The sequence below is a fragment of the Rattus norvegicus genome, chromosome 4 (assembly GCF_021556685.1).
Source record: "Rattus norvegicus strain SHRSP/BbbUtx chromosome 4, alternate assembly SHRSP_T2T, whole genome shotgun sequence".
Lineage (NCBI taxonomy): Eukaryota > Metazoa > Chordata > Mammalia > Rodentia > Muridae > Rattus > Rattus norvegicus.
Window position 1 is genome coordinate 131,359,031 of NC_141537.1, and position 25,094 is coordinate 131,384,124.

Below are 25,094 nucleotides of genomic sequence, written 5' to 3' on the forward strand. Positions count from 1 at the left end.
AGCTATGGGGAGGTGCAACCCTTGTGCTGAGTCTGTGTGTAGCAGCGAAGCTGTCTAAAGCCCTGAGAACACGTGAACTACATTTATGCATGGCCATGTGTGTGATGTGCACCTCAGTCGTAGGCACACCAACCGAAGAAAACAGAAATGTGTAGAGTAACTTTACTAATGTGTCTGACCTGGACTGGAGTCATAGCTTATAGTCAGTAAAGTGCTTATGAAAGCGTAAGGACCTGGGATACCAAGAACCCGCATTTAAAGGTTTGTAATGCACTTGCAATGCTAACACTGGGGGAGCGAAGACAAACAGATTTCTGGGGCTTACTGGTCAGTCAACCCAGCCTGCTTGGTGAGCTTCAAGCCCAGAGAGAGAGAGACCCTGTCTCACACACATGCACATGCACATGTGTGCACACACAAACACACATGAGTACAGCCCCTTCCCATAGGGATAAGCATAAAATTCTGACAACCCAATATAGTCAAAATATTACTATCTTAACTTCTGAGCGGTATAACCTTACTAAGGCATTACTTTGATTCCATTTCGTGTATGAGCCATTGAAATCAGGATGTCCTTCCATCTGCACCCTCTCCTTATTTGGACTGGCCATAGTTCACATGTTCAGTAGCTATATATCACCACTGACTCCCATACTGGACAACACCCACGGTTCCAGAAGTCTGCAGATGGGAGACTTTGCTGAAGATGCAGGCAGCTGAGGTGTCTCAGGCAGGAGGTGGACTTGGCTTGGACAGGCTCTCAGAGGTCCAAGTGTTCGGAAGAGCCGTCCCGCAGACTCTTGGGTAGCAGCGTCCTGCACATGCCTGCATCACAGCTATTATGCCTCAGAGATCCCCTCAACTTTCTCCCATGGCTGCAGGGGCCATGCACTCAACCCACGTGACCCAGTGTGTCTCAGGCATTGACCTGGACCTAGGTCTATCTTTTTGCCTCAGTCCCATCCTGACTTCCAGGGACTAATAGCAGAGCCAATTAGCAAACCAAGGCGAGGAACAGATCAGCTGTGGAGTCAAACGCTGCATGGTCCTCATAGCTCTCTAGTCTGCCAACAGCGACCACTGATGAATTTCTGCCTGGTCTTCAGCATCCTCGTGAGGAGGAGCCACCCTCTGATCTACCCAGTGGTCAGCAGTGTCTAGGGATTTGAATTTCCTTCAGGTCTTTAGTGGCTTTCATGCAATGCCCATGGGTTTTGAAATGTCTCTAAGTCAGCGAGCTTGCAGTGGTGCTGACCAACACCACTCAGGCCAAAGCCAGCATCTGGCAGGGCTGCCCACTCGAGGCTTCTGCTCTAGAGTCACATGGTCAGGGGCTTTACCATCATCTGGCTTTTTGTGGCTTCTCAGATACATGTTGTTGTGAGGCTTAAGTCAGAGCCATTTCACATCATTTTACTCTGAGGCTTAACTCAGCGTATGCACACGGAGGGTTTAGCATAGTCCCTGGCACATGATAAAGGGAGTTAATAGCTGGTGTCGGCTAGCTCTAAGGAATGCGTGAGATTTATTTCTAACTATTATTTAGGGACCAAGTCACAGGAAGCCCCTGGAGACAAAACATCAGAAACCACATTCCTGCTCCCACAAATGAGTCCCTACCTCCCCATTTCTGTCTCAGGACTCAGTCCAACCACACTTCCATTTTACCCTGTCCATTTATCAAAGTCAGTCTATTTGCACAAAGGATGTAAGACATGAGCAGGCTAGGTGAAAAGATGTTAGCTTAAAATTTCTAGAAAGCAGTCGAATAGCAGGCAACTGAGATAATATGTGTGTTTTTTGACTTGGCTACTCTACTGCAAAGAATTCATACTAAGAAGAAAATGATAGTTTTTTTCCCCTTTGAATAATGATTTTGCCTAAGAACATGTATGACAGTGCAGTCTGCTTCAGAATCAATTAGGGAAATTAAATGCCGATAAACAGAGGTTTGGTCACAAAAGGGATGCTAGACTAGAATGCTAATTTTTCTCCATTACTGCCCCCAACCCTACTTTTAAAGCACACATTATGTTAATTTCAAGCTCCTGCAGTAAACTCTCCAAGATCAGACTCACTATTCAATAGTGTCACATCCACTATTATCTGGATCACCCTATGTAAGTTGGCACATCGCAGACAACAATCAATATTTAAAGCTTGTAGACCATAGTTCTGATTTGTGGAGGAGAAAATGCATGCATTCCTGGGAGTATGTCTATTAGTGTTCACTCTGAGATCAGGGGTCAGAAGACTGCAGACCCTGGGCCGACTAAATAAAGCCTTTGGAACACAGCCATATTCATTTCCTTACATATCGTCTGTGGTAACTTCACCACAATAGCAGAGCTGAGTGGGTATAAGACTGTGTGGTCCAACAAAGTTGAAAATATTCACTCTCTGGCCCTTGACAGAAAAATGTCTGCTGACTGAAGCTCTTGAAGACAGATCTTCTTCCTTTCTGAGTAGTCATATTTACACAGACACATAAACATACACAGGCACACAGTATATGCGTGTGTACATATACATATGGGTATGCATGTTTCTCCAATTAACATGTACTTTTATAACCACAGAAAGTTAGGCTTGGTTTTACAAAAGCCAAATGTAAGGAGTAAAGGAAGAAAGGGAGCTACACTCTCATATTTACCAAGGTAGAAACTGTCTATAATCAGCACAGAGGTTAAAAACGGATGAATATTGTGACTCTGGTTTACTGGTGTCTAAACCAGGAGTGGGGAAGGAATATGCAGTCTCAGGGCTGTGTCCTGCGAAGGATCTATGAGTGTCTTTTCTTTTCTTTTACTTTATAGTTCTTGGTTTGTACTTTCTGAGTTCCTAAGCATGCTTTGCTTTTGTGCTAACATAAGAAAGAATGTGGATAATGTTGAAAAGAAAGGTAGAGAAAAGGAAATGCCACCCTCCATGGGTAGCAGCATCTCTGGCAGAGTTTCATCAGACGCCAGACGCAAGAACTCAAAGTGGTTTCTTTGGGTTGTTTGCAAAAAATGGGACCATGGCCGGGGTGGCAGCGTTTAAGTCTGGGGTCAGAGCTTCCCTTTATTTCATGGTCCCCCTTTTTCCCTTTATATACTAAAACACGTTTGAAATAAACCTCCACAAAGCATAGCTTAGTTCCTTCCAAAGCACAGCTTACTGTTTCTAGGAAAAGCCTTGGGATGTTTTCTGCATTAGCAGGTGTAGTGCCTTCCTGCTGTAGCTCCAGTCTGCAGTGTCTTTCCAAAGCCCATGTGATAAGGGTTTGCTCCTCAGAGTGACATTATTGGGGGTGGGTGGGTGTAGAACCTTCTGGGGTGGGGCTGAACAGTGGAACTTATGGTCACTGAATGTTCTCGAAGGGGATAATGAGACTCTGGCCCCTTCTTCCTGGTCATAAGGTGCAGACCATTCATCTCCCGTGCATTCTTAACACGGTATCCTGCCGCTGGCCATGAGCAATGGAGCCAATAATCATGACTTAAAACTGATGACCTGTGAGCCAGAATAAACTTTTTCTGTCTATAAGTTCACTTTTGTTTGGTATTTGTTACAGTAGTGGGTGGGTGATTTGTTTGTATCTCCTTGATTTTAGTCTTAGATTTCTCCAATATCTCCTAGCTTCTCTGCCTCCAGGATGGGTTCAGGCAAGTAACATCTCCTGGGAATCCCTTAAGAGTGGAGAAGCAGGGCTGGGGACATGGCGATGAAAAACACTGACTCCTCTTCCAAGGACCCGTTTGATTCCCAGCACCCATATGGAGACTCAGAACAATCTGTAACTCCAATTCCAGGGAACCCAATGTGCCATCTTATGGCCTTTACAGGTACTGCATGAACACGATAGACAGATGTACTTGCAGACAAAATGCATACAATAGTTAAAAGAGTGGAGAAGCAGTGGGTAAAAGGCCCAGCCTGTAGACCACGGAGACTTGGCACAGAGCATGCCCAGTACTGTGGGAGGACATCTTTTTTATACCCTCCCCCCCACACTTTCACCTCCTATCTGCCATGCTGCTAGGCAATGCCCTCCCAAATGAAGGATTCAAACCAAGACACTCAAATCACAGCACAGAAGTCCAGAAAGCTGTCAAAGATGCCTTTCAAATAGAGCCCATTGGTCCACAGGATACACTATTCATTTTACAACTATTTATTGGATGTTTTCACTAGGACATGCACATGCTGAGTAGGTAAGAGCAAACTAGAAAGACACAGATGATAACACACAGCGCCTAGCGATGACTGCATGCTACTCTGTGAAGCACAAGGCGGTAGGAAAATGTGGGGAAGGCCAATCTCACCTGAGATCCAATTTCTCCCTCCCCCTCCCCCTCCCCCTCTCCCTCTCCCTCTCCCTCTGTCCTTCCCTCTCCCTCCCCCTCCCCCTCTCCCTCTCCCTCTCCCTCTGTCCTTCCCTCTCCCTCCCCCTCCCCCTCCCCCTCTCCCTCTCCCTCTCCCTCTGTCCCTCCCTCTCCCTCTCCCTCTCCCTCTCCCTCTCCCTGTCCCCCTCCCTCCCTCCCTCCCTCTCCCTCTCCCTCTCCCTCTCCCTCTGTCCCTCCCTCCCTCCCTCTTTAAGAAAGCATTTACCCTGAGCCCTCACTTAGGAATTAAACCACTATGTTCCTTCCATACACAAGGGTTGAGCAAAGAGGTGCACATTTGCTGGTCTGATTAATGATATAAAAGAGGTCTGAAAACTTCAAAAAGCATATGGCTAGCAAATATTCTCCCCTTTTGTCTTACTTGTGTTAAACATCCCTAGAGCTGAACAAATGCATGTCTACCTGCAGGGTATTAATTACTGAGAGGCCCAGAGTGACCACTAACATTTAGACATGACCTAGAGAAACATTGTTGCAAATGGAGGCCCGGATTGATGGACTCTATCTTGCTGTCTAGAGATGAGCGTGGCACTGAAAGTGATACACCTTCTTTCAAAATGCAAAGCTCCCGGTTCACAAAGCTGCCGCTAAAATGGGTTTGAGGAGCTCCTGCCTGCCAATTGAACCTGGAGTGGCTTCAGAGGAACCAGATGATGCTAAGCTTAGTCAGAGACACACTTGCCTTGCAAATGTGAGGACCTGAGTTCAAGCTACAGAACCCATGTGAAAAGCTGGTCTCAGGGAGACATGCTCTCAGCAATGGCCAGATGGGAGGCGCAGAAAGAGAGGTCGCTGGAGACCTCCTGGCCAGGTATGGCCTGCTTGGCAAAGTTCCAGGCTAATGAGAGACTCTGTCTCAAAGAAGTGAAAGGTACCGAGGAAGGAACATTCACAAAGCTTTAGGGCAGACAAACATCCCTCCATACTTTGAATCAGCGTAACTGACTGAGCTTAACTTCTTCCTCAGCATGCACACTTCTGCGCAGTGTATCCGTGCCAAGAAAACATGCTATAAAGCCATCTTGGCATTTCCGTGCTCATGATCGATGGCCCTTTTTTCTTGCACCAGTCTTGTGTGAATTTTGCTTCATGTTTTTATTATTCTCGCTGCATACTAATTCTTCAAACATTTTAGTAAATTATGGCTCCCTGATTCTGCTCCAGAATTGTTTAACTGATTTAATGAGTTCAGTCCGATGACTGCATTTCACCTTGGTAGTAGCTCAAACACTCGAGAAAGAAAAGTAATGAGAACAGTGCAGTTACTTTTGTACCAGATATTATTCATAAGAAAACATGGGTATAGAGTAGACATATACATGTTTTAATTAATTCACTCATTCATAATTCAGTACCATGTTTATGAGGTTCTTACATGAGCCAGCCACTGTGAAAGGGAGGGAAGCAGCTTAAATACAATTTCTGAGAACAGCATCCCCCTGCCGGGCCATGGAACACAAAAGACTCAGTCGATCTGCACTGTAGTCCTTCAGTATCTCTAGGACTGGTTCTTAGAGCCTGTGATGCCAAATCTATTACACAAAACAACACGGTATTAGCACGAAACCTGCACACACCCGCCCATACACTTCTCACTAATTTATTTAGACACCCTCTTATTGTGTCGGCTAAGCTGGTCTTAAACTCCTCGGCTCAAGTTGATTCTTCTGTCTCAGTCTCTGAAGTAGCTCAAACTGTAAGCATGTACCACTGAGCCTAATTTCATCGTCCATATGCTTCGATTCTTCTAGATGATGCTTTACTCCCCAGAGTGTCAGGGCTAAGGACACAGTTGGTTACTGTGTTGTTCAAAGAATGGAGACTAGAACAAAAGTCCGTAGACGCAGAGCACAAAGGTGACTTTCTATTTGTTCTGTATTTGGTTGGACGGGAGAATTTGGAATTCATGCACACAGAGTGTTCGTTTGCTGTGTGTTTAAAACTCTGGTTTCGTTACTTCTCACCCCCGTGATGCAGGGCATGCCAGTTAACCAATTCACTTCCCCTTGTGTTCGATGTAGATCAAAATAGCCCTGACCTCCATTGGCCTGTTGTGGATGTAAAATGTGTCAGTATAAGTAAACCATGCAAAAGACCCTGTGGGACACAGCAGGCACTTGGTAATTGTCGCCTGTGTCACTATTATATTGTACTTACCTATAATAACTCACAGCAGTCCCAACCGGTTATCTCCCATCAACCTGTCTATTTAGCTATCCAATAGACATTACTATTTACTGTGGTTTTCTTCATCAAATTATAGGGTAGAGACATGCTTGATGTCCGGCTTTGGACTTGGCTTACAGTAACGTACCAGTAAACATTTGCTGAATGGTGAGTGAGCCCATGATCCTCTATCAACATGTACAGCTCCTTCCACTGTCCTCTAGCCTTTCTCTGCAGAGGCTTCCACCAGACATGTCCATCAAACACCATTTGTTGGAAATTCCACACCGTTTTATGTCCAGATGGTGCCGCGGCAAAGAGGAGACTTGCTGGCACGCCTGAGATTTGCGGTGCCAGGTGACAAGCCAACTCGCTGTGTTATTCATCACAAAATTCCACTGGCCAGCAAACCTGTCTGCTGTCAGTGAGTTCCGTGTTGGTCAGGGGCAAACAGAAGCCAGGGGCTTTATTGCAGAAACAGGAGATGTACTAGGAGGTAGAGAGGCAGCCAGTGGGGGTGTTTCCTATGGCTGCTTTGCCTCTGCAACCCTGGGTGAAACACGGTCCCCTCTGTGCCTCTCTGCTTATTGCTCATGTAAACAGAACACGCAATTGTCCTCTGTCATGGCCAACCCTGATCGTACACCAGGATCTTCTGGTAAGCTTTTAGAAAGGGATCCTTCCAGGCATTTTTGTTTGCAAACTTTTTCAAGGATGGTCCAGAGACCTTTTGTAACTTTGTGGGCTGTGTGATCTGTCACAGTCGCTCATCCTCTGTTCTGCCACTGTGCTGCCAATGCAGTAACAGTCATGCAAAGTAGAGTGGGTCAGAAGCAGCCAGACTGCCGATGGACCACAGCTAGCTAACTACTGCCCTAGACCCTCTACTGTCTCCTAGCCAAAGGATCAGTCCTTTGAGTGTATACAAAATCTGTGGCCAGTGACGAGGGGACCACCAGGTTTGAGGATGGACAAGGCTCTTCTGGGTCTACCTGGGAAAGAGTGTGAGGAATGACTGCTTCCACTCAATGTGGTTCTGATGGTTACTTTAATAAGTCTTTCAACTGAATCATTTGGGGCTATAATATTTTGGTTTCTGAAACTCCTACTCTCAAAATTCAGTTCTTTCTTCTACAAAAAAAAAATAGCGTTTTCATCCCATTTTGTCCTTTGAAAGACTTCTCTGTGTGGTATGCCCTGTTCTTTGTGGCAATTTCATCACTCACAAAGTTTGATTTTCATGTTGTCTCTGATAAGAAAGAAAAGAACACACTACAGATGAGCCTCTGCTTTAAGAGAAGGGAATACAGGATGGAGGGAGGTTATTTGGTAGGTAAAAATGTTTGCTGTGCTAGTATGAGGTCCTGAGTTCCAGCCCTAGGAACATTCATGAAGAAGCTGGGCATGATGGTGCATTCTTATAGTTCCAGTGTTGAGGAGGAGGAAGAGAAGGAGGAGAGGAGGAGGAGGAGGGGGAAGAGGAAGAAGGGAAAGAGGAGGAAGGGAAAGAGGAGGAAGGGAAAGAGGAGGAAGGGAAAGAGGAGGAAGGGAAAGAGGGAAGCATGCAGATCCTTGGGGTTTGCCAGTCAGCTTACTTGGTAAGCTCTAGGCCATGAGAGACCTAGTTTTATAAAACAAGATGGATAGTGTTTTGGGAATAATACTCAAGACTGATCTCTGGTCTACACACACACACACACATACACACACACACACACACACACTCACAGACAAGAAAGGAGAATGCAAAAAATGTAAAATTCTAAAATGAGGTGATACATATGATAGATATGTGCTCTAGCTATAGATACAATAGATACAGATACAGATATAGTTAGTGTTCAGGCTACGGCTTCCATTTTGGAGAGAGCCCCTGTACTTCTGAAAACCAACACTGTTGCTTATAGTATAGTACAATCTAAGTTTTCAGAACAGCCTCGGTTTTTAACTTGCACTCTCAAAGGGTTCTCATGTAGAAGCTGGGGAGATGGCTCCCTGGGTAAAGTGCTTGTTATGGAAGCATAAGGACCTGACCCCGGTACCACAGAAGCCACAGAAGCCTGACAGTGGTGGCATGTGTTCAAAACCCCAGCCTTCCAAGGGAAAGATGGGAGGCACAGACTGGCAACCTCTAGAAGTTAGCAGGTCAGTCACTCTGGAAGACAGAGCAGTAAATGACCAAAAGACCCTGCTTCAAACAAGGAGTGACGCCTGAGGTCTTTCCCCTCCCACATGCAAGACGGATCACACACACGCACGCACGCATGCACATGCACATTCACAGACACACATACCCATAATATCCTAAACACACAAACAGGTATTATTATATATCTCATTGGATGGTAAATACCACAGCCATCTGTCTTGCTTCTCATGGGTAATGAAATAGTCAAGTTGATCGCTCTACTTGGTCTAAACTTACTCAAGACTCTGCATTGCTGTCAGACGTTCTCCCTATCATCTCACTTAACACTCACAATATTTGAGTGATAGTCACAGGATGCCCTTAGGTTGGGTTTTCCCTGAGACAAAGAGTTAAGGGTGAGTACATCAGGGGACATGTTCCCACAAAGCATAGGTAAGGGACTGAAAAGCTGAGACAGGAAGGGAAGGAAGCTTCAACATGGTGCATTCCTATCTAGGTTATCATTGGGAGTGACTGGGTCTCAACCTCACCGGAAGCCCTCCTGACACAGTGTGACGGGCCTTGCTACTTCCCACAGGACTAAGAGGCTGCAATCTTATCTGTGGTTCAGTCTTTCAGCAGTTAAGCTCCCTCCTGGACCTGCTTTCCCTCCCTCAAGAGTGTCGGGACTGTTCGGTCTTCAAAGGAGACTTGTTCCTATGGCTAGACAGAAGGCTCAGTGAGTTTAGCAGTGTGCGTGAGAACTGTCTAGAGACAGCCTCCTCTGGGGAAGGCCCGGGGGCTCTTTCAATCAGCTCTAGGCAGACTGAGGTTAGAGAGGTTAGGTCACAGTCTTGGAACTGCTAGACTAGTGAGTGGTGGAGACCAGACTGCTACGCAGTCATCCTGGCTTTCAAGGGTTTAACCTGAGCCACAGGGCAGCCCCGCCTGAGCCCACACCTGCATCAGGTGTGTTCCACCCGGATCTGAGCACAGGCTTTGTTTTCTGACCAGAGGAACTCAGGCAATGTCTGCAAAATTCCCACAGCTGCAGAGCCGGGTCACCATAACCTCAGCCTTAGCCTCCAACAGAGTCCTCCGGGCCTCTGAAGAAATGACAGTACTGATCCAACCCCACCCCTGACCCCAGCGCTCTTCAGAGCACAGTGATTTCACAGAGCCACTTCCTAAGTTATCTGTCTGAGACCATGCCATCAGTCTGTCACTAAGCAGTAGCTGGCCTCCTTACATATTGTCACATGCCTGTGTCTACCTTCTTTCCATCCTGCTCACTCTGTCATTCCCTGTCACTCCTGCTTCCCTGGGATTCAAATTCATAGTGAACTGATAGCATTGACATTTTCACTGTGTAATGATGTAATCCACACACAGTAAATTTTGGTAAGTACTGACACCTAGGCAACCCCAATTCTAGAATAATACCCTCAGTCCACAAGGGGTCTCTTCTACTTCATCCACTCTTCTCAACCAGGACAACCAAACGTTTTTTCACCATTCCATTTTACCTACCCTAGAACGTATAAGTAAAGTCATAGTCTACTGTACAAGCCTTGGTCAAGGGCTGTTTATCAGAGAACCTAAGCTAGGCCTTGCCCTTCCTGGATAGAGTTTTAAGGATTTCTCACACTTCTGGTCCGCTGATGAGCACAGAAGAGGAAGGAGCCAAAGGAAGGACAAATACTATCCTTTAAGGTTCCTTGTCAATTGCTTTCTTTGGGTGACACGAGAGACATGATGTAAGTGTGTTTTCAACTTGGATTTCTTCCTGTAAGGAGTCTGAGGGTTAAGACACCCTTTGGCCCACAACTAAGAAGCTTTGTTTACATTGAGTGGCAGCCTGAAATGACAAACCCTGAAAGGGGACAGGGCTGGGATTTGATCTCGACAGCATCTAACCTCACTCTTGGCTCTTCCACAAAATGTTCTACTTATAGTTATTGGAACAGAAATCCTTCTACTAATTTAGTGTCCATGATTCCGAGGAAGCCCCAGGAGCAAATATCGGCTCATGACTGAAGCATGAGTTGAAAGGGTAAGAAAATGTGTCTGGGAGGGAGAGCTCTCCTCACTAGGAAATGACTGACCTGCCTTATGAGAGCAGCTTCGGAAGGCTTCCAACTAGAGCTCCACACTGGAGAAAAAAATACTTGGGGCACTGTAGAAAACCCCAATCGCTCTGTACAGGAGACTGGCTGCTGGACCACTACACTGGAAGTAAGAGAGAGAGTATGGCCAACAGGCAAAGCCTCACCTTGATTCATCTGGAAATGTAAAGAATTATTTTTCACTTGAGAATATTTATGGGGCAACTACTGCGAACAGGCTGAGTTACTGAAGAAATGCTTGGTTGACTTCACTACACCTATGACTCACAGCAATTTCTTTTTTTGAGCCATGGTGTCAGTATGTAGCCCAGGCCTATCTTAAACTCATGTGCCTTCTTCCTCAGCTTCCAAGTGCAGTGAATTCAAGCAGACACCACCACGACTGATAGCGTTCATTGTAGTTTAAAAAATATGTTTATCATCTTCTCTGGCCATCAGTGCCCATTTTGAACTAACTGGCAAGGGCATGCTGGCTGAGGAGTTCTCTGGCTACAGAGCACAAGCATTTACTCACCACTCTGAGTACATCTTGACAACCCACTGGCTTGACCCAGGAATGCAGCCAGTATCACAATAGTGTCCGTGCTGCCCCTTAAGGAATGTCTGGGAGGTTAGAAAGCAAACATCACCTAAACTGGTGAGAGGTGGGAAAAGGTTTTTCTTTTATAGAAAGTACAAAACTAGGAAGCTGTGGAGATGTTTGCCTTGCGAGCATATGGACCTGAGTCCTAGTCCCAGAGTCTAGGCATAAGGGAAAACAAAACCCAAAACTCCTAAGTATACTTGTAATCCCTGAACTGGTGAGGCAGGGGCAGGCAGATCTGGCTTGCCCTGGGTGGGAAGCCTAACATACTCAATGAGTTTCAGGCCGGTGAGAGACCATGGCTCAAAAGCCAAGGTGAATGGTACCTAGGAATGACACCTGAGGTTGTCCTTTCATGCACATGCATATATGTACACCAGAATACACAGGAACACACACACACACACACACACACACACCATGAGACTTGGATGAGCAGTTAACCAAGTCTGCAAATATTTAAAATACAGAGATTCCTCATAGAATTGTTTCTGTCAATACAGAAGGAGAGATAAAGCTAAAATTAGAGCATCACTATTTGGCAATGAAATAATGGACCCATCTCAGTCTGTTGATACCGCAGACTAACTACCCCATACAATGGGCCTCCAGAAAGAACAACACAGCATTCGTGTAAATCAGTGTCAAATACAAAAAGGCTGAATATGAATCTGAGCAAACCCCTGGATCTATTTACAAAAGCCCAACAAATAGAAGAATGGAGGGTATTATACCAAGAGGATGGTATTAGCTAAGTCCAGACACTGAGAAACTCTTTGGCCCAAATAGCCCAATTTAGACATTGGAGAAATATCTAAACTGTGAGGGAAAATGGATCAGAAATTTCTAGAACTAAAAAGAGACTTTATAGACATGTCTATAATGCCAATAGATTGACGCTATTTGAACCTCAACTCAATATACATTAAAAATATGAATCAGTTGTTACACTATGTATATTTATTATGCTTCCCACATACTGTTTGAATAAATAATGTATGTATATATTACCAGAGACATTAAAGTTTAACACTGACCGGGTTTTTCTTCCATCTTTAAACGCATGAGTCTGTCTTTGTGACAAGAGTCTATCTTTCAGAGATGTTAGCGGAAATCCTCACGATTCATATGACGTGAGCGGGTGACAGAGATGTGATTCCAAATGAGAGGGACAACAAGGGTCAGACCCGGCACGGTTGGCTTTGCGAGTTAAGTGCTGAAGCTAGACTAAGCACAAGAATTTCTGTGTTGCCTTTTTAAAAGCGCGTTCAAACTTCCATAACAAAGCTTCCATGGAAAGCAGAGAACTCTTGGAAAACAGTAAGACCTTAAGGAGTATGCCTGCCATCAAAAATGCTAGGCTTCACTGAGCAAAGTGGAAGCCAAGGACCTAGGCCTTGATCGTGTGTCCCTGACTAATACCCTGGGCTCTCCGATACATCACTGAGGTAGTGGTAAGTTGTGGGAGCGTGGACTCCAGGGCCAATGAGAACTGGGATTGTAGGCTGGCCCTGTAGATATGACGGGCCACTCCCGTTCCCTGCATCCAACTCTCCTCATGTCTGAAATGAGGTTCAGGTGACCTTACCAGTGACTTACTGACAGCCAGTACCTGGATGGTATGCTTTGGACCCGAATCCCTCTGACTCCAGATACACCCATGCTTGTCATTGCTGTGTCACTTGGTCTCCAATGGCAGGTCTCTCTCACTATATGTGATAAGTTATGGAAACTCAGCAGAAACCTGAATGTAGTGGAGCCTTGCCACTGGGTTGGGGACACAGTATGTGGTCTCAAGGTCTAGCTTCCTAGGCTTCAGTTCTAGCTATGACTGGAAAGTCAGGTGACTCATTGAGTCTCCAGGGCTTTTATTGTAGTAGTTGTTGTTTTTTCTTCCACCCTATAAAATAAGTCCATGAAAGAAAATGCCTAGTGTTTTTAAGAAGAACAAACAAGATGACCTTTTTCTGTCCCAGTCCATACCTCCTGCCTCCAGGGACCAGGCACCATTCTGGCCAGGGCTGATTTAGGTATGGGAAGATGGACTCATAGCGCGGTTGCAATTTCTTCAAGGAAGGGGCTGGGGGGTTAGCTTGTCTTTGATCTGAGGACTCAAGTCAGCCTGAAGCTTCTGGGTGCCTGCACATGGAGTTAAGCAATATGAAGAAAAGCAATTATCCAGGCCCAAATCTACCCCTATAAGTTCCAGTAATACCACACATTCTCTATGGGCCTGAGTCACTCTGAGCACAGGGCAGGGTCTGATAAAGAGCCACACACAGCTCTGCAATGTGCTGTCAACACTTACATGGATATATATGACCAATGTTCTCTACTTAGCATTTCTTTGTTTGTATTCTATATGTAGGAGCATTTTTTCCTTCATGTATGTCTATGTTCGTTCTCTCTCTCTCTCTCTCTCTCTCTCTCTCTCTCTCTCTCTGTGTGTGTGTGTGTGTGTGTGTGTGTGTGTGTGTGTGTGTGTGTGTGTGTCTGGTGTCCTCAAAGACCAGAGAAGGGCAATGGATCCTCTGGAACTGGAGTTACAAATGGTTGTTTACAGAGTTACAGAGCTGCCAGGCAGATGCTGGGAACCAAATCCAGGTCCTCCACAGAAGCAGCAAGTGCTCTTAACCACTGAGCAATCTCTCCAGCCCCCCTCCACTCACTTTTCTTTCTGTTGATTTGAATCATTTTTCTATTTAAAGTTGTTCCAAATGATGGACAATTTCAAATACATGCAAAAGGAGACAAAAAATGTAATGAACTCCAGCAATCTTCAATTCGTGGACAGTTATGGTTTGTTCATACCCCACTGCCACAGTTTACTTTCTTTGCTGTAATAAACCACTGACCAAAGGCAATTAGAGGGGAAGAGGGCTTATATGGCTTATAGTTCATCACTGAAGACATCCTAGGCAGGAACGTGGAGGTAGAACGGAAGTAGGGACACTGAAAATAACTGCTTTCTGGCTTGCTGGGCTATCTTTCCTATACGGCCAAGGTCCACCTCCTCAGGGACACTACCTCTGAGTCAGTTGGGCTCTCTTTTATCAAGTAGTAATCAAGAAAATGCCCCACAGGCATGGCCATAGGCCAATTTGATGGAGGCAATTCCTTAGTTGACATCACTTCTTCCCAGGTGTAGCATGACAACTAATGCTAATTATCACGTCTACATACTGCCTCCTATTATTTCCTACTATTCTGAAGCAAATCCATAGTAATGCCCCTTTTATTCACAAAAATTTCAGACCCTCTTATAATGCTTTCTTGCATAGAAGACATTGTGGTGGCTTGTCTGTTGTTCATGTCCTCAACTGCTGTAACCGGTGATGCTAACGTCTCAGTCCTTTCCCCTTGCAGCTGGGGATATATGGATCCCACCAAAAGCCCAGAGGCAAGCCTATCTGCTCCTGGTTAATTTGATTCCCCTCGCCGGGAACACGGCCTAGAATATTACTTAATATTGGCTGTTGCCACAGAACAGGACATTATGGGTGAAGGGAGAAACTTCTGGGCAATTTTCCGCTCAGTAAGAAGCAACCACAAAAAAAGGGGTCTCCCTGGATATGATGCTCAGAACGATGAGAATTGACTGCATTTGCTATAGGGATCTTGTTGGAGTTAATACCAAGGATGGCCCAAGACAGGGAAAAGCAGATCCCTTAATGAATCAAGCAGCCAGAAACCCCCACAGTGTGCTGTTAGCCACAAGAATATGCTTTCTTGTCAGCCTGTTTTTAAAACAGCTCAGGGATCTGTTACTTCTGTTGAATGTATTTACCTTTATTGCTACAGAGTCTAATAGTTGTTTGGTCAGAGTTTTAAAAATGAAGCAATCATAGATCTGGTGAGATGGTTTGTCAGGTTAAAGTGTTTGGTGTGTAAGCCTTGCCACCTGTGGGGATCTGTGGAACCCACGTAAAGGTGGGAGGAGAAGACTGACTCCCCAAAGTTGTCCTCTGGCTACCATATGCTCGCCGTGACATGTGTGTCACATATATACAAATATACATGTATGCAAATACACACACAATGATAATAATAATAATAATAGTGGGGGAGGGGAGCCACAGAGAATCAGATTTGGAGGCTGTAATAAGTAAGACACAACAGCCTGGAGGCAATCAGAAGTGGGTCCCTGGGTTGCGTGCACAGGCCTGGATATGCTAGAGGAGCTTTACAACCATCCCATACAGTTTTCTCTCCACCCTTCGCATCCGGCCTCCATCTGGACACCGCAGACAGCTGTTCTCCCTCCCACCAGCCTACGCACATTCCCACACTAAAAAGGACAGTCTCGGTCATGGTCACTCAGCCCCTTCAAGGTTAAAATCCAGACAGGAATTACACACATCTCACCACACCCTGGCCAGAAACTAGTGTCATGGACGTAGAGCACTGCAGGGGAGGCTGGAAAGGACAATAGTGTTTTTCTGGGTAGTCATAGGCCAGTTCTGATACTTAGAGGGAGGAGGGAAAAATCATCGTGGACATTAACATCAGGGTCAGCTGGGAGAGAAACATGGAGGGGTAACGTGATGTGGTTCAGCTCAAGAGGTAAACGAAACTTTAAGTAACTGCTCTTAAGAACCCCCCTAATGATTCAGCAAAATCAGCTGACATAGCCGTCGGTGCCTAATGCCGCTGCATGACTTCTTTCTGGGCAGGTTCCAGAAGGATCCCAATAGTTGGTATTACCTTGTTAGCTTAGTTGATTATCTAGTACTCGTTAAATTAACCACGGACCGTTCCAGTTTCCTTTCACTTCAAACATCTTTTTGTCATGGTTTAATTATATCCTGCTGGCTAATCACCAGGATCCCATAGGGAGGTGCTAAGTCACAACATGCTTATTAATCAGATAACCCAACTTATGGAAAAATAAGGAAAGGCAAAAAAAAAAAAAAAAAAAAAAAAAAAGAACTGACAAAGTTGGCTGGCACGCTAGTGTACAGGCCAACTGACCTGGCTGTGGATGAAGGCTGAATATTATTAAGATTTCAGCAAGACTTGAGTGTGCTGACAGCAGGCTCTAAATGATGCATGAGGAGCCACCCATGCAAATCTCTTTTTCAGTGGTCCCCTCAGGGTCAAGTAGCACGTTTCAATTACAATTTCTCCAAATTGCTGCATTGTGGTGCACGCTTCAAATTAATAGCAGGATAGCCCAGTTCTCCGTGGGACACGGTCAGAAAAATCCAGCTTGTAGATTTGTTGAAAGATGCCCTCAAGATACCCAGCTGCAAAACGCATTAAAGGCTCCAAGATGATGGGAATATTTCTGATCAGTATTCCCCACAGAGGTGCTTTTGGAGAAAACAAGTTTATTATTTATAGTAGCAAATGCGATTTCTCAGCTCAGTCAAGGCAGCTTTTTGCATTTCCATCAAGAAGGCACTGTCGTGCAGACCATTATGGAAGTCATATTTACATTCACTGGCGACTCTGGGAGTTGGTCAAGGTGCACACTTCTTCCTACGGGCTACTCGTGTCTGAGCCTGCAAGGAGAGGCCAGGATGGGTCCTTTCATTGTGAGTAGTCCTCAGTCACTGGAGATTTTTAACATAGCAAGACTCCGTTTGCACGTCCCACTTCAAGTGACCAGTCTAGTTTCAAGGGGAGGTCTCGGAAGGACTTGGAGATTAGATGGCCACAGCATGCAACCTGTGCATTGACTAAATGTCTTTCTAAGGTTAATGGCTGCACTGTTAAATGTGGGAGAGAGTCTTTTTGCTGGTAATTTGTATTTTGCCACTGCCCCTCCCATAATTATTCACTTAAAAGATCAAGAACAATTAGGGATCATTGAAATTGGGGCTGTACTCTCAGACTCCAAGCCCCATGATTCTAAGTAGAAGACAAAAGACATGCTCATAAAAGGTTGGAAGCCAGTGGAAAACCCTTAGCCCTTCTCACTGAGAATAAGTTGCTCAGTCACAACAAAAGAGCGATGGTTGAGACAGACCTCTGCTTTCTTTGCTTTCTCCTCTTGTTCTAAACACAACAGAAATGCAAATCCCTCACCTATTCTTAGGCTTTCTACCAGAGGAAGGGAAAATTGTCTATGTAACTGGAAGTTAAGAATCCATTCTACCTGCTCTAGTCACCTCAAATGTGGGCTTCGAACTCCATTTTCAGACTTGGAATGTAATAAAACCCTTTTTGACATTAAATTAAAGTTGTATTAATTTAGATTTTTCACAGCAAACTTCTTCCCTAAAATCATGACCAAGGGCATGACAGTAGACACCTTTAGTCCAAGTGTTCAACGAGCAGAGGCAGGTGAATCTCCGAGAGTTCAAGGTCAGCCTGAGCTCTACAGTAAACTCCAGGTCACCCAGGGCTGTTCTATGAGACTCTGTTTTAAAAATCAAACAAATGAAAAACTGACCAAACAAAACTATGCACACATACACGTGTGCAGGCAAAAGCACTTCAGTAAAACCATGACAGAGTCGCGGTGAACTGAATAAATGTATTCTTTTGGAAGCCGAAACTCTGCTTTCCAGCCCCCTAGACCCCAGAAACCACCTAATACCCACTCATTTGTTTCTCAGAGAGAAGCTCGTAATGCCAAAGCTCAATTGTTTTAGACTTTGGTCTGCCCTCTTAAGTGGTGGGAAGGGTATGGAGAGTCTGATAAACGCTGCAGAATGACAGTATTTTTAAAACATTCTAAACCTGTTGGAGGTGTGACTCAGTGGCAAAATACTTGCCTCGAATTTGCGAGGCCCTACCTCCAATCCCCAACACTGCAACTGCGTGGGATGGATGGATAAACAAATAAATACTCCATAAAAGCATCACGGCTGAGAGCTTCCCTGTGGCCCTAAGAATATCACAGAACTGGGAAGACTGGGAATTATGGGCCATAGCCCTGGAGACATCTGGAGAGTGTCTGCTCTGCACTTAATGATCAAAATACTCCCACAGGTACACAATCTGGTTAGGTGAAAAGGGAACGTGATAGAGGCGAGAGAGAGAGAGAGAGAGAGAGAGAGAGAGAGAGAGAGAGAGAGAGAGAGAGAGAGAGAGAGACAGAGACAGAGAGACAGACAGAGAGACAGAGACAGTGGAAAGGAAGGGAGGGAGGAAGGGAAGGAAGGAAGGGAGGGAGGGAGAGAGGGAAGGGGAAGGAGGGAGGGAGGGAGAAAGGAAAAGGGGGAACACTGAAGAAGGAAAAAACTAAGGCTTTCTGACATGAGCCACAGCTTTAAAAAGTCTTTCTTGAAAAGGTAAGCTTCAAGCAACCACTTCACACAGTGAAGACTGCCCCTAACCCCCAGAAGCATCCTTATTCCAGAATGGTTCCTCCAGGAACATAAGAATCAACACTTTTATTTGTGTGTTTGATTGTCTTGAGATATGTAGACACCTTATGTCCCAGGCTAGCCATTCTTTTTTTTTTTTTTTTTTTGTGGATAACACACATTTTTTTAAATCAGGCTAGCCATTCTTGAGATATGTAGATACCTTATGTCCCAGGCTAGCCATGAACTTGGGATCTTCTTTCCTCAACTCTCCAAGTACTGGGATTGATCATAAGTGTGAATTATCTCATCCAGCTAAGAAAATTTACATCGACATCTCCTGACCTGTATGTGCGACCACACCTGGTTCACACATTTTAGACTCATTCTTGAGGCAAGTAAACACTTGGACCTCTAGTCTGAGAAGACTCCATGGTAGAATGAAAACTGACATATTTGACTGTGGGAAACTTATTGATTGTAAGTAGAATTGCCTTCCCTCCTATGCATGAGAAAAATGATGGAAAGTAAAGACCAAGATGGGAAGGGTCACCAAAGGGTCATTTCCCCACATTTCATGCTGGGAAACTTCATGAGGAGAAGGTCCAAGAAACCTGGAAACTGTTTGTAGGACAGGAATGACGGATCACTTTGCCAACTGCTAAAAATAAAAAGCAAGAAATGTTAACTAACCGTGGACCCATATAGTTATTTTTAAAACTGACAGAAATAGTATGGAAGACTTACTTTCCATTGTATGACCTTATCAGAGGCCCTGAATGATTTTTATTTGAGAGAAAATTTATTTATTTTTCAAATAAAAGCCAGTGTGAAAATGTCACAATATGACCTATTAGTTTGTGCACCGAATATAAACTAATTAAAAATAAAAGCCAATTCTATCCAACACATAACTAAAAGGACAGGGACACCACTCAGTGAGGTTTCTGCTTGGTTAGCTTACTGTTGGATCTGTTAGAAGTAAAATTAATGTTAACTTTCTTTTCTGTTTGTGCAGACCAAACAAACATGGTGGCCATGTTTGTTGCTTTTGCCCCATTTCCTTGGTTTAGTTTTTTTTTTTTAAATGTGAATATCTTTCCTTTTTCCTTATGAATCATGTCTTGACAAATTATTAAGTCGAAACCTTTTTGAGTAATAGGAAATTAAAAATCAGCTAGGTTCACCTGTTTAGCTCCTTGTGAACACAGGACCCTCGAGAGCGTGGTGTAACGATCATTGAAGACACGTACAAGTGAAGAGCAAAGGTGAGCTAGCAGTTCGAGACAACAAAGGGTCCCTGTGGGTCTCCCTAGTATCACTGTCAGTCAGATTCCCATGAGGCCAGTTGGGAATGCTCATGAAGGAGGGGACCTGGGGCAAGGGGCAGCGAAAGAGTGGTGTATAGTGAATGTACACTAGCAAAATGGGATGACTGTCCCATCGATCAGTGGCATGTCGTTGGCATGTGAAGATTCATATCCTGCCTCAACTTCTGCAGCTTGGCTGTAAATTTATGCTCTGTTTTCCTTGGTTTGGTATTAATATCAAACACCAGCTTTCTAATTGTTGGCAACTATTTTTTTAAAAAGTTGTTTAAGGTCTAGTAAGATGGCACAGTGGGTAAAAGCACTTGCTGCCAAGTCTGATGACCTGAGTTCAATTCCTGGGACCCACGTGGTAGAAAGGGAGAACCAAATCCCTCAGATTTGTTCTCTCAGCTCCACTCCTAGGCAGTAGTGTGTGTGCTACACACTTATAATGATACATAAATACATAATTGCAACAAAAATGGAATCACTTAAAGTACTATGCGGACAAGAGAAAACATTTCTGCAAGCTAGGTAGACCTATTTATCACTTTTTTATCTTTGCCTTGTGACTAAATCACTAAGGTTCAGGACTTGAAGGCAGGACTTGGCCCTGGACAAAGTACTAATAAATAGATTTATGCAGGATCTTAATGCATGAATGAAGGAGAGTTACATAAGGAGAAGGGAGAGGGAGGGGTGGCATACCAACATGTAGCCAGCAAATTAAGCAAGAAGTCACAAGACATATTCAGGAAATATGCTTGGCTCATTAGAAAACTCATATCGACCTAATCATGGTACTGCAAACCTGTAATACCAGCAGCTGGGAGACAATTAGAAGTTTAAGGCAGGTCTAAGCTGCAAGAGATCCTGTTTCAAAAAATCAAAACCCCAAACGACCCTTCCCATTCTGAAGTTAGATAGAAGGCTTGATAAGTAAATGGGCAACATGATCTGAATTATTAAGCTGACACATCCGTGTTTCATCTCATAGGCTGAGCATTTGGAGGACTAAAAATTGATGTGAATCCAGAAGCCAGGTGAGGTCATTATATCTCTGGCACTAGAGTGACAAACAGTTATAAGGTGCCATGTGGTGCTTGGATTGAAACCCCAGTCATTGGCAAGAGTGGCAAGTGCCATTTCTCCAGCCCCCTAGAGCATTTAATTGTGTCTTTATTTTTTCCTGTTTCTGTGAGAAAATATACCACAGAACTTAGGGAGAAGACGCTCTCTTGGCTCACAGTTCTAGGCTACAGTCCATTATTGTGGAGAAACCAAGGCAGGAAAAATGTGGCATACCTAGTCACACATGTCCATAGTCAAGAGCTGAGAGCAACTGATTAGCTAATTCATGCACACTGGGTTGGTTTGAATAGGAATGTCACCCATAGACGCATATTTGAATACTTGGTCCCTAGGGAGTGGCACTATTAGGAGGTGTGGCCTTGGTGAAGTAGGTGTGGCCTTGCTGGAGGAAGTATGTCACTGTGAGGACAGGTTTTGAGGTCATTGCCTGCTGCCTGGAGATCAAGATGTAGAACTCTCAACTCCTTCCCCACAACCATGTCTGCCTGCACACTGCCATGCTTCCCAACATAATGACAATGGACTAAACCTCAGAACTGTTAGCCAGTCCCAATTAAATATTTTCCTTTATTAAAATTGTCCTGGTCATGATGTCTCTTTACGGTAATAAAACTCTAAGGCATGCATTAATGCTTAGATGGCTTTTCCTGCTCATTCAAATTCAGGATTCCTTGTTAGCAGATGTGCCACTCACAGTGGGCAGGCAAGTGTTCCCACTTCAACAAGTGTAACCAAGATAAACCTCCACAGAGATGCACACAAGCCATCTAGATAATTCCGCATTGAGATTCCCTTCCCATGGTTTAGACCATGTCAAGTTGACGGCCAGCATTAATCATCACAAATAGTTAAAATGGAAGAGAAAAGAGCTTGAGAGAGTAGATATTGAATTGCTAAGGAGAGTTAAGATGAAGCTCATTAATTATCTAAAAATTATCAGCACCCAGAGTTGGGCATCATAAAAACTCTATACCATGTCAGAAAGATGGCATTTAAAAAGGCATTCACCTGAGAATCAAGAAGTATACTAACTTTTGTGGTCAATAATTTTTGCCCAAAATGGCCAAGAATGTTTAACAAGGAAAGAGAATCCAGCAAAACTTGCCACAGTGATTGGACAGATACATGAAAATTAAGAGCTGGGCCCTCCCCCGCTTCATGCCATGAAATGCAACAATAACAACACACAAGGCACCACAGACCTGACTACAAGACTGACACAAACTCTTAGAAGGAAAAATTCTGTGACTTTGTTTTAGGCAACAGGTCTTTGAAGAGTAAGTACATCAAACACTCAACCAGTGGAAGAGAAAATGTTAGGACTCCATGCAAATGTCAAAACTTTTGTGCTTCAGAGGAAACCAAGAAGAATACCAAAAAGAATAACCTATTACAAATCAGGCTGTTAAGGAGCGCTTTGGCCTTAATGATAAAAACTGCCAAAAGATGTGAATAAATATTTTATCAGATAAAACAAAAATTACTAAACTATGAAAAGAGTTTCAGCATCTTTAAGGAAACATTAGCCCAAATAACAATGAGGCAATGTTTTGTTTTGTTTTGTTTGGGGCAGTCTCACTAATGTAGCCCTGGTTGGCCTAGAACTACGTAGAATAGGTTAGCCTTGAACTCACAGAGACCCATCTGCTTCTGCCTTTTGAGTGCTGGGATTAAAGGTGTATGTCACTACAGCAGGCAAGATGACAATTTTAGTGCACGGGAATGGAAATACTAAAAAGGTAGACAATATCAAGTGTTGGCAAGGATGTGGCTAGAACTAGATCCCACATTGCTGGTGCAAATGCAAGATGGTAAAAGGACTCTGGAAACCACTTTGGTAAGGTTTTAAAATGTTAACCGTAGAGCTTCCCTATGACCCCAGATTTCTACTTCTATGCATCCACCAACGAAGGAAGGAAGTGTATGTCTACAGGAATCCCTGAACAAAAAACCACAGAAGCATTCCTCATAAAAGAGAAAGAAAAACATGAAAGCAGCCTGAGAAGTGGATAAAAAAGATGAGAAATATCCATATATCATAATTATCAAAATACAGGATAGTTGGGAGCTGTGGAAAACATTCTGTACGCATCTAGCAGTCTGCCCCTGTGATTTGAATTCCCCAGCAGGTCAAATTCATACTTAAAAAAGATTTTGTTTTGGAGAAAAATTGTATTTCAGTTTGCTTCTGGACACAGTGCAGTCTAGTATCATCAATAGTTCAAACCTCCCAGCTATTGATTGGTAAGACATAAAGCCACTTCTATTTGAAAAGTTCAACATTCCCATGAAAGCATACCTTCATGCCCTGGTCGTGTGGTCTGTTGAGATCACAGAAAAGGTAGTGGCTATTACTGGAATTTCTGCCTGTGCTCTGTAAATAGCAACGGTTTCTGTACGGACGTCTGTAAACGCTACCTGGCACTAGTCGGTGGTTGAGATCATTACGTATGAATGAGAAGACCTGTTTTACCCGCACAATTGAGGATACTTCACTGGAGACAGAAATACAGGCCTCTGGCATCAAACATGCTGACCCATCAACCATTTACATTGACATTATCTGGAAATCATGGGCAATCCTCTGTCTGAACATGACCGATGATTTTGCAACACCTACTTGAGGCTGGCTGGCTCAGTTATTCTGATTCGTGGGCTGTGTTTAAAAATTACAGCTTCATGGAGTGTTTAACATGCTCAGCTTAACCAATTTGGGCTTCACATTCTTGCGTGGCCAAATCTTCAAGTCCTAGTGCAGCAAACGTAAAGTCAATGCAAGACTGTGAGAGGGATTTGTCATATCTTGTAGGACTTACATTTAGCCATGTGTGTATGGCTGTCCGTGTGGTTGGTGACTGCTCTAATTTTTGTTTATTATGTTTTTGAGACAGGTCTCACTGAGTGGCACAGACGGTTCAGAACTCCCGATCCTCCTGTCTTACCCTCTTGAGTGCTGGGATTGCAAGTCTGTGTCATAGCATCTTGCTTTAACGATATTAACCATATTTGGGTTTGATCCAAATATCTGAGGACAAGGTGTTCAACTTAGTATATCTGAGAAGCAGACTGTTAATCTCATGTTTCAAAATGGGTTTATTGGAATTTTTGTCACCATATAAATATATGGAAAGCCACTGAATGGTGTGTTAAGTGGGGGATATTTGAAATGCAACAATATTCTTGTGGTTTAAGGAAGAACTGCCCAGAGAGGCAAATGTGTCCCAGATTATAGCAGTGTTTGTGAAGGTTCTGGAACCTTTACGTGGATTTGCTGAGGAAATGGGTCACTTAGTTTATAGCCTCACCTACCTTGCTTTCCTCACTGCAATGCAATCAATGTAACCAGATACATCCCAGTTCGGCAGCCAGACTTTACAGCCATGATGGTTTGTTCGTATCCTCTCCAACTGTGAGCAAGACAAACCCTTCCCTCCTACTCAGGTTGCTTCCCATCAGTTATTTTGAGCACAACCATGAGGAAAACTAACTTTATAAGTGATATTTAAGTTTTATCTCAATATAAACCCTGAAGAACCCATGCGCCATGTGTTGCCTGAAGCTCGCAGCATTCGTTATAGCCTCACCTCTGCCGTGCGTCCTGTGGGACATCTGCATTTGGTTCTCCCTTTGTCGGAAACACCTTGATTCTTCACAGTGTGGCGTCTGTCTGTCAGAGCAGGTTACACTCCTGTCGCATGCAGCCCATTGTATCTGTGTGTGGTGTGTAAGTATCTATCGGTAGCCTCGGTATTACTCCCTAATTCACATCTGTATAATGCGTCTGCTTTCTTGATTAAATACAGGTCTACTGTCTGTCTTCCTCACCAGAGCAAAATTTTTCTCTGAGAATGGAAGCTCTGTCATAGGCAGCCCACAGCACCAGGCCTGGACTGAGACGTTGTTGGCTTTCTTTCTTTTAGGCTCAATAAAGAACAAAACGTGTGATTGCTTTTGCTCTTGGGATAGTGGTGGGAGATGGAGGGTTGGGGCTGAGAACATGACTTCATGGTAAAGCTTTTGCCTAGCATGTGAGAGACCCTGG

The 25,094-nt window shown here is 44.2% G+C and overlaps 1 protein-coding gene across 1 annotated transcript in view; it reads right to left on the reverse strand.

Moving 5' to 3' along the window:
• Nucleotides 1-25,094, reverse strand: part of Frmd4b (FERM domain containing 4B) — a 326,883-nt gene that overhangs the window by 255,274 nt on the left and 46,515 nt on the right. The gene's annotated exons all lie outside the window — the stretch shown is intronic.